Raw genomic sequence first — 10,789 nt, 5'->3', positions numbered from 1 at the left:
GTTTTTAGTTGATTTCTGTGGAACCGGGGGGACCCGAGGCCATCGCCCACCCCCAGCCCAGCTCCACAGCCCCAGCTCCCCCGCAGCCCCGCTCCGCATCCGTGCCTGAGCTCGGCATCCCGCACGCTGCGCCCTTCCCCGCGCCCCCCCGCCTTGCTGGGGCTGAGCGTCGCAGCAGCCACCTCGCCGCACGGCGTGGCAGGGTTTTCTTCTCTCAAGAGCAAAACCATGATAAATTTTCCATATTTTTATCTTGCCTTTCAGGATTTAAATGTCAGCTCCCCCAGATGTGACCAAACTAATAAATCCAGCCTGTGCCCAAAGCCGGGGCTGGCTCGGCGGTGGGGAGGACGTGGCAAATCTGCTATTTTGGCTTGACGGGACCCACGCACCTCGTTTCCCAACAGGGAATATTTGCCCGTTTACAACCAGACCCACCACTGCGTGGGCTGCCGAAAAGGGACGCACCGAAGCCCAGCAGCGTGGTGGCCGGCGGGACCCCCCAGGCCCGAGGAGCGGACCTGGGAGGGGGGGCCATGCCGGGACCTTTCCTGTTTGCTGTGCCGCCTCCGAAGCCGGCACGGTTATTTACGGCGCATAAACGCCACGGTTAAAAATAACAGGGTCAAACCTCCCCTGCCCCTTCGTCCTCCGGCCGCGGCTGCCACCCCCACGCTGCCCCCCCCACCTCAGCATCCTCATCCCTCCCTCGCACGCTTTTCCCAAGAGATGCGCTCGGGGCTGGGTGGCATCGTGCGGGCACCGCAGGCAGGGTGCTTCCCTGCCGAGCACGCAGCCCCTCGTCCCCCTGGCACGGCTGACCCCCCCCTCCCAGCAAAACAGGTGCTTTTCTCCCTTTTTTTTTTATTTTTTAACAAGCTACCGACCTGCTGCCCAGGCGATGCCCTGATGGCCTCGTTTGGGGTGGCTGTTGGATTTACCCCCAGCAAAAACCCTCCGGCTGCAGCGTGTCGCCCGTGCGTGGGGAGGGGTCTGGAGAATTTGGGCTGGCGCTGGCAAAGCCGGGGTGGGAAATGTGTAGTTTAGTAAAAGTAAAGCATCTTCAGACGGAAGGGAAGAGCGAGAGGGGAACAGGAGAGGGGTTTCAGCAGGAGGGTGCCACTCCCCGCGCCCCCGGGGCATCGCCCCGCTCCTAGTGACCCCCACGTCCTCCGTGGCAGCGGGTTGCAGGAAAACTGGGGCCACCTGAAATCCCCGCGTGGAACGGCAGAGAAGCAGCCGGATGCAGCCAGGGTGACCCCGCTGGGGATGCGGGAGGTGACGGAGGGGAGGAACATCCCCGCGCGTCCCCGGGGCGCGGGGCGAGCGCCCCTGGCTGCGCCCCAGGTGCCAGCAGACAGACGTTATTTCACCTCCCGATGCTCGGGGTGAGCTGGGGATGCGCGAAGGCAGCCGGCGAGGGCCCGGCCAGCTGGGAACCGCTCCTTCGGGTGCCTTCTGACTCATGCGATTCGTGTGGGTGGCAGAAAAAAACGCTCCGAGAAAGAAAGGAATGGGAAAGAATCCGTTGCTATATTTAACCACAAATGATAGGAAGAGGCTGAGCTTTTGGGCTAAGTTGTAAATAACAGTGAGATGAAATCAGCTCAGAAACTCACGGCTGGATCATGGCAGCCTCTTGAGAAACAGCATGACTAACGAGGACCGCGGCTCGGAAAAATGTTGCCCCCTGTAAAAAAAAAATAATGAAAAAATAGGTTTTTGGTTATTCCAGACCACTGCGGCGATCCTTCCAACTGCCACAAACTGTCCTTTATTGCCTTGCGGTTGTGACTGCATTTTAATACATTTCAGCATTTATGTGTTTGGCTGCTGATACACCCGTCCGCACGCCGGGCACCCGGCCTCCTCCCCGCTCGCCAAGGGGTCTCGCTGCCATCGGCGGGCTTGAAGTTAAACCTGTGCTTAAGGATGGTATCGGATCAAGGTTATAATCCTGCAATCATTTTTAGAAATCAGTATCATTTGATTCAGAAGAAAAACAGCCAACGGAGCAAATCGTCATTATATGAGCATTATATGAAGAGATGCTCATTATTCGTAACACTGAAAGCCTCAGCCAAAACTCACCGCATGAATGGGAGCCTTTCCACAGAGTCAAAGGTTTCAGGTCCTAATTGCAAGGAATTGTTGCAAGGGGAGAACGAGCACGAGCCAATCTTTCTAACGCTTATTTTTAGTAGAAGGAATAAAATAGAATACGTTAACCACGACATGGAGTCCGGGAAGCCTGACAACACACTTGACATCGATATCGTTGCCCTGCAATATTTCCACCTTTTATTTATTTGAAGAAAATACATTTCGTTTCTGGAGAGCACCCAAAATTCTTAACAGAAGAACGGACTGAGCCAGGGAAGGAGTCGGAGTCACGCAGGAGTGTTTCAGCCTCCCTCCCTCACTTTCTCTGGTTTTTAATAGTCTAACAGCAAATATTTGCTGGCAGGAGAGATTTCTGAGCTGTGAGGTAATGGCTTTGGGGGTTTTTTTACATATGCAGAGTCATCTTCTTGTTTCTTAAGCCTTATTGCATTTACAGATGTGCTTGAAAAATGTGAAGCAACAGATCTCAGTGTTGTGTGTTTAATTCGAGCAACGTCGAGCTTTCCCCAAGCAGTGCTCCAAGCTCGCTGCCGGTGGGCTTTCGGAAGAGCTTTGTTGAGCCGTTTTTACACACGATGTATTCTTCATTTTGGCAGCCCGTTGTGAAGACGGCCGCACGGACGGCGTGACCGCTGCCGGTGCAAGCGCCCGGCTCGCCGGGGAAACCCTCGGTCTCCGCCACTGCCGGCTGCCGATCCAAGGGGAGCTTTTACCCTGCTCGGACCGAAAGCAAACCCCCTCCCAGCTACAGCTTCCCCCACCCAGCACCCCAAAACACCGCCCTCACAGCACCGCCTTTACTGATTTAGGGACCAGGGAGAGGAATACTTGCAGAAGGGCTGGAACAGAGACCGAAATGCAACACGAAGTGCCTGCACATGCTCCAACGCAGCAGCGATTTGCTCCATAATTCCTATAAAAGCCTCAGCCATCACAAGGTTTGGGTCTACTAGATGTTATAATATCATTGAAGCTGCGAGGGCTGAGCTTGTTTCTACCGACAATCCAGATCGCCATCCAAAGCTGTGTTTCCCTCCATCAATCCGTGGGATTATTCCTGCCACCGAATACTGCTCACTACGTGTGAGGCTTTCGGAGTCTTGCCCAAAAAGAGAAACCTCAGCTTCATTAGGTTTTTTCCCAGTTAGTTCTCCCATATTTGGGGGAAAACATGTAAGAGAAAAGGAAATGCAGATGTGAAGCATTGTACAAAGAGCATTTTAGGCAGCAGGCTCCCGTGAAGGCGAGTTCAGAGTTACACAAATGCTAATGGTCACAGGGACAATTACACGCACTATAAAATAATTATTTTGCCAGGTCAGCACTTTGGCACCGTTTGAAAGATCTGGAAGTTGAGTATTTAATGATCCGCTGCTCCAAAGGGATCGATGTATTTCTGCAGGGGTCATTTGCAGGATCGATAATTGTGCATCCCCTGCAAAACTGGAGAAAATCAACTTCTAAAGCTCCTTCCCAGAAACCGCTCGGCGGCCCCGGAGTTTACCCGAGACTCCGGGCAGCCGCAAAATGGGTTTCTTGCAGCTTGTACAAAGAGCAGATTTCGGGATGGGGGAGGCACGATGTGGCTGCTGACGATGATTTATTCACGCTAGGCGACTCCCGGTGCTGCCCCAGTGCTCTGTCATGCTCAGGGGGCAGAAAAAAGCTCCTCGCAGGTCTGGAGACAGTGCTGGCCATCGGCCCGGACCACCCCAGGATGCCACGAAGGTCCTGACCAGCGTCCAGAGGAGGAGGAGAAGGAAGCGAGAAATAGGAGAGCCGTTTGGATGGGCAAGATCTTCCCATCTTCACCCGTCTTTGTGCCGGCTGCATGGGGAGAAACGCTTCCCCTTTACTTATATTCTGCTTTAGCATTTAAAATAAATAAATAAATAAGGTATTTTTTATATATATATATATAAAAATATATAAAAATAAAAGAAAATTCATGCAGGATCTCACAACCAAAATTATGCCATCCTTTTATGCTGGGAAACTAACACCTGCAACAACGTGCCCTGGCTTTTCAGCTCCCCACCTTCAGGTAGTTTCCCAAAAAACTGTTTCTCTTCTTCCCCCATTGCCCGTGGGGATTTTCCCCCGGCCGTGACCCTTCCCGCTGCAGACGAGTGCTTGCGGCCGCATCCCGGCCACGGGGCGGCGGTGGCAGGGGGACGGTGATGGGGATGGGAAGACCATGACGCAGGCAAGGAGCCGTCGAGGTGCTGTGCCACGGTGCCGGCACCTGGTTTGTAGGTCTCACTCCCCAGCACGGTAACCAGGGTCTTGGTTTTTTGAGATCTAAAGAAGCCACGGTTGCAAATGGTTAAGTGATAGAGGCATTTGTGGATGTGCAATTAAAAGAATGTCTGTTCCAGCATCCTGACAATTTTCAAGTCTAATTCTGACAAACACCTGGGCCGTCTCACCCGTAATTTCATTTCTCTTTCACTAGTGAGAAAGGTCTTGATGATATGGAAAGCATCTTGAACTGCCTACGAGTGATGCTGCTGCTGCTAATGGAAATAATGCTTTGCTTGACTATTGCACTCCCATCCCTGTCAAAACCACTTGCAGGACCGTATACAAACCCAGCATTCAAAGAGTCAGTCGCCTGGAAAAAAGGGCAACTAAGTTTTGATCTAACCAGAGGAAACCTCTCCGAGCACGCTGGGAGCGCTCCGGCGCACGGTGACGCTTGCGACGCTTCAGTAGCCGGTGGCATTGACTTGCCAGAAGCTTTCGGTGCTACGGATCAGCATGAAGGCTCAAACTGTTGAATTTGAGCTTTAATATAGACGTAATTAACCGGTTGTAGGCTCATTTAAGAGAATTACAAGGCAAATGATGAGGTTTGAACCCCAGACTCTCCGACATGCCAAGCCTGAGCATCAGCTCCGGAACGCGCATCCCTGGTCAGCCGTGGCTGTGCCTGGGGGACCCCGGCACGTCTCCACATCACCAGCCCTGCCCGGCCCACGACATCTCTTCCCCCAGATGTGGCGAATCACCACATCTGGCCCCCACGCTCGGCGCTTCTCGCGGGAGCCTCTGCCGCCTCCGCCCTCGCATCCAGTGAGTCAGGAAGCTCCTCATGCTCCCCAGCTGGGACCGTCGCCTGCGGGTGAGCCGGGCTGCGGGTGGGTGTTTATCGCCCTGTTTCGAGGTCCTGCATACGGAGGAGGAGAGGCGAGGGCTGCTCCCCCAGGAGCTGAGCACGGGGCTGCTGCATCCCAGTTCTCCCTGCCCCAGCCAGGCCAGCTTGGTGGTCCAGCTCCCTGCCCTGCGACGGGGCCACTCGGGGTCCCCGGGTGGCTGCAGCCCCCCTGCTCCATCGCTCACCAGTTACCAGCCCAGGGAGCTGGCAAGTGGTCCCTGCACCATGCTGGCCCTCAGCAGAGCAGCCACGCTTCCCAAAATCACCTATACATCATCCCCATTTGCAGCACAGCTGCCTACGGCTTCATCACCCACATCGGTGACACCAGTTCCTCCTGATGGAAGCAATGACCCCTGCCTGCCCACCGTACCCACACGGGAACCCCCAGCCGGGCAGAAGACACTCTCTATACATTTCCAAAAGCCCAACCAGCAGCTGACCCAGCTCCACCGATGCACCACCCCGAATCCCCCCAAACCCACAGAAGATGCAGCACCTATACCCGTAGCTGCTCCAGGATGGCTGCAGGCATCCCCACGCAGCCCCCGAGCCAGTGGGGACGAGTCCCCTGGCCCTGACCCCCCGGGAGCCCGTATTTCTGCATTTTCCCAAGCCAGGCGTGGGGCTGCGGGAGCTGGGGCTGCGGGAGTGAGCGAAGCTGCATACCCGGATTTTAATTCTTATTTCTTCTCGTTATCGCAGCGCCCTGTTCCCTCCAGCCACGGTTTTTGTCGTCTGATGGGGCGCAGAGCCGATCCTCAGCCACTTCTGCAGGCTGAGCGCCGAAGCCCGGCCCACGGCGCACGCTGGAGGGCCAGCCAAAACGTCTGCTTTAATGAGCTATCAACAGGCTTTAATATTTCATAGCGCTCTGATTGCGGAGTTACAGCTTATCAGAAATGTTGTTAAAATGCGGCGCTTTATTAATGGATAGGCAGGCTTTGCCGGGCGACCTGCTGTTTACTCACCATCGTATTTGCCTTAAAAAAATCACATTGGTTATTATCAAGAGTTTGAAGTAAATGCAGTCAGTCCCAGGCACGGTAGGGAGCTGCTGCTGGTGCTCAGCATCCCTGATCCTGCCGGCCACGGGCCGGGACGCGTCCCCGAGGCGCAGGGCCAGGGTCCCCGCCGCCACCCCCTCGTGCGGGGTGGCAGAGCCGGCACTGCCGGGGCAGGTCGGTCCCTAAAGCAGCTGGGGCCGGGGCTGTGCCCCACCGCTGCCGCCCTCCTGCCTCGGCTCCGTGCCCGAAGCCCCCCTTTCCCGCAGTTCCCAGCTCCAGCGCCCTTCTGCAGGGAGAAATGCCCATAAAGTGAGGAAACGTACGCAGAACAAACCCCTGAAGATACAGAAAGAATCCGTGGTTTCTCGTTGTTTGCCGGAAGCCCAGCACCATCGACACCCTCCTTCCTTTCAGATGATTTTTACGCAAACCCTGCCCAGTGCTGAGAACCTTTTCTTTCTTCCTGAGCACCACAAAGTCTGTAATAGAGACGATAGGCATGAGCTACTCAAACGTAGGGATGACAGCAGGAGTATGGCTTACAGATATCAGCAACGAAATCATCGCAGGTCGAGTAAACAGGAGAAAGGAAACAAATAGGTTACACGTGACGGTCACGTAGGTGGGTTAGCTGCTGGATATCAGATTTGGCATGAGCACCTAAAAGGAAGCTAAGCAGAAAAGTACTGGTCATTTTTTGCCATGTTGCATATTAGTAAGTTTTTCCATGACTGGATTAGACCTCCCTCTCCCTCCCGGTTGCCTGAGGAGTTTTGCAATTGAGCTGAGGGTAATCAGCAAACAACGCCGCCGAGGGTCTGCAATTCTGGGGGGCCGAATAAAGTGATGGGTTGGGTCCCCGGAAGCATGAGCAATGGTCACTGCTGGGTGACACGGGGACCCCCTGGCTTTGCCAACAGGTGAAAAGCTGTGAAACCTTAATGGTAGGAGTAAAAACCCACAGAAAGGAAGAAGGAAGAGCTCACTCTCATATGTGCCTTGCACAGGCGCCGGGGAGCCAGCCTGTCGCTGCCCGCTCCGGCACTGCAGTTGTCCTTTTTAAGTGGCAAAATCGGTGGTAGGCTCTGCACCTCGCATCTCCCCTCCCACGGGTTGCTCAGGGCTCAGGTATCAGTTATCCTCTGTCCTTGGGTACCGCTCGTCACCACGCCCTTGGGTGTCATTCATCCCTGGGTCCTTGGGTACCACTCATCCCTGCATCCTCAGGTTCATGCCCACATCCTCACGTATCGCTCATCCCCACATCCACAGGCTCATCCCCATGTCCTTGGCTACCGCTCATCCCTGCATCCTTGGGTTCATCCCCACACCCTCAGGTTCATCCCTGTGTCCTTGGGTACCACTCATCCCTGCATACTTGGGTTCATCCCCACATCCTCAGGTTCATCCCCGCATCCTTGGGTACCACTCATCCCTGCATCCTTGGGTTCATCCCCACATCCTCAGGTTCATCCCCACACCTTCAGGTTCATCCCTGTGTCCTTGGGTACCACTCATCCCTGCATCCTCGGGTTCATCCCCACATCCTCAGGTTCATCCCCACGTCCTTGTGTACCGCTCATCCCTGCATCCTTGGGTTCATCCCCACACCCTCAGGTTCATCCCTGTGTCCTTGGGTACCACTCAACCCTGCATCCTTGGTTTCATACCTGCATCCTTGGGTTCATGCCCACATCCTTGGGTACTGCTTATCCCTGCATGCTTGGGTTCATCCCCACACCCTCAGGTTCATCCCCGCGTCCTTGGGTACCGCTCATCCCTGCATCCTTGGGTTCATTCCCACACCCTCAGGTTCATCCCTGCGTCCTTGGGTACTGATCATCCCTGCATCCTCGGGTTCATCCCCACACCCTCAGGTTCATCCCCACACCCTCAGGTTCTTCCCCGTTTCCTTGGGTACCTCTCATACCGACATCCTCAGGTTCATCCCCACGTCCTTGGGTACCACTCATCCCTGCATCCTTGGGTTCATCCCCACATCCTCAGGTTCATCCCCACACCTTCAGGTTCATCCCTGTGTCCTTGGGTACCACTCATCCCTGCATCCTCGGGTTCATCCCCACATCCTCAGGTTCATCCCCATGTCCTTGTGTACCGCTCATCCCTGCATCCTTGGGTTCATCCCCACACCCTCAGGTTCATCCTCGTGTCCTTGGGTACTACTGGTCATCCCACGTCCTCAGGTTCTTCCCCATGTCCTGGGGTACTGTGCATCCCTGCATCCTTGGGCTCATCCCACATCCTCAGGTATTGCTCATCCCCACATCCTTGGGTACCACCCGTCCCCATGTCCTCGAGTACAGAGTATCCCTAGTCAGGCATCCTGTCCCCACTCAGGGGAAGAGACGTTTCGGCTCGGTGGTGTGTTCCGGGGCACACGCAGTGTGAAGCTGGGGTGGCAGGGACGCCCCCTTGGTGACCCCGCTGGGAGAAGGCGGGTTGGGGTGTGGGGTGCCGGGCCCCCCGGCGCAGAGGCCCAGCCTGGCCCGCTGCCCCGTCCCGCACCGCCGCCGCCCCATTAGCCCGTGAACCGCCGCCAAATGGCCCCATCAATTTTTCATCAGGGAGAAAACCCGGCCCGGGGCGGATAAAACCCGCCGCTGCCGCCGGGAGGGGCGCGGGGTGTCAGCCCGCACCCGCGGCCTCGGGCAGCGCCGCCGGCTCCGCGGAAGGTGCGCGCCGGGAGCGGGAGCGGGAGCGGGAGCGGGACCTGGACCGGGGCCGGGACCAGGACCGGGAGCGGGACCGGGAGCGGGAGCGGGAGCGGGGGCGGGTTTTGCGCGGGGCGCGGAGGATGGCGGGCGGGCGGGGGCCGGTGCCGTGCGGCCGGGACGGCTGCGGCGGGCCCGGGGCCGGGCTCGGGGCGGGGGTCGGGGCCGGGCGGGCGGCGGGGCGCGCTTGGCTTCCGCGGGCGCGGTGGCTGGCGCGGAGGCTGGCGGCGCTGCTCGTCCTCCTGGCGCTGGTGGCCGCCGGCTGCGTCCTCCGCCGCCGCGCCTGCCCCGCGCCCCGCCGCCGCCCGCCGCCCGCCCGCCGCCGCCCCCCGCCCGGCCCCGGCCCCGGCCCCGGCCCCGGCCCCGGCCCCGGCCCCGGCGGCGCGCTGCTGGAGGCCGGGGGTCCCGCCGCCGAGGCGGGGCCGGGGCTGGCGCTGCCGCCGCTGCCCCGCTACGAGGAGGTGAAGCATCTCCCCAGCTACGAGGAGGCGCAGCGCTGCCCCCGCCGCCCCCCCGGGGACGGGCAGGGGGACGGGGGGGTCTGCGGCTGAGCCCCCGCCCCGCTGCCGAGCCGGGGGGACGCGCCGGCGGACAGCGGGGACCCCGGGGGGCGGGTGCCGGACAGCCGCGGAGGAGGGCCGGGCAGCGGTCCCCGGGAGGGGGCGACGCCACACACGGAGGGACGCACCGACCTTCCCTGGAGGGACATCGGCGCTGCGGACCCCCGGGGGAGCGCTGTCCCCTGGGAAGGCGGTCCACGGCGGGACGCCTTGCTGGCACCGGGCTCTGCGGCAGGGACGCGCGGGGTCCCCGGCGGGGACGGCCCGCAGGGAGCCGGGACCCACGGCGGGGGGAGCCGCTGCGTCCCCGCAGCGGGTGCTGGTGGTGCCGGGGGGACAGCCCGCAGGAGAGCGGGACTCCCCGGAGGGACACGCCACAGTCCTGGAGGGACCTGCAGCCCGGGGAGCTCCTCCTGCGCACCTCTCCGGGAGCTGGTGAAGAAGAGGGATAAGTCATCCAGGAGGAAGCCTCCGATACGATGACATCGCCTCTGATACAACGCCATCACCTCCAGTACGATGACATGCTCTTCGTGGGGTGACGGAAAGCTGGTTGCGTTCAGTGCAGCATCCCCAGCTCCCCTCGCCTGGGCGCATGCCGTGGGCTCGTGCGTGCCGGGAATGCCGTCTTTGCTCATCTGTGGAAGCAGCAGGAGACCATGCACAGGGTCTGCGCGGACGTGACTGCACGAAGTCGGCCTGACGTAGCGATCCTCCCACCTCCCGCACCCATGGGTGACAGGGGTAGGTGCAAGCGTTGGGGAAAGCAGGATCAGGCCTCTCCCTTCGGCACCGTGCCGCGGTTGTACATAGCCTTACCTTTGTCAGCAAAGCAAACGGAGGAGAACAACCTCCAAAGCTTGCTAATAAAATATTAGCACCTTCTGGTACCTTGCTCTTTATTTCACTGAGGTGACCTGGGATCACTTCTGCTCTAAGGGAAATTAATGGCCCAATCCAGGACAGGCCACACCAGACCTCGGTGCCAACCGCTGCCAGGTCTCCTGCCCACAAACCCTCCGAAAAACCAGTTACTTCGCTCTGTGGGTCCCAGCTAAAGGGCTCCCAACGAGAGCGAGCATGAGATACCCCTCCTGCCCTCGCAGGCAAGGTCGGTAAATAATTTTAGGTGCAAGAGAGCCGTTCCTCATGCTGCAGGACCTGGGCTTTGGATATACGTCAAACACAGATGTGGATGTAGGTATGGAT

This window comes from Gavia stellata, chromosome 11 (genome assembly GCF_030936135.1).
Source record: "Gavia stellata isolate bGavSte3 chromosome 11, bGavSte3.hap2, whole genome shotgun sequence".
In the NCBI taxonomy this organism is placed as follows: Eukaryota; Metazoa; Chordata; class Aves; order Gaviiformes; family Gaviidae; genus Gavia; species Gavia stellata.
Note: the sequence above shows the minus strand (reverse complement) of the source record.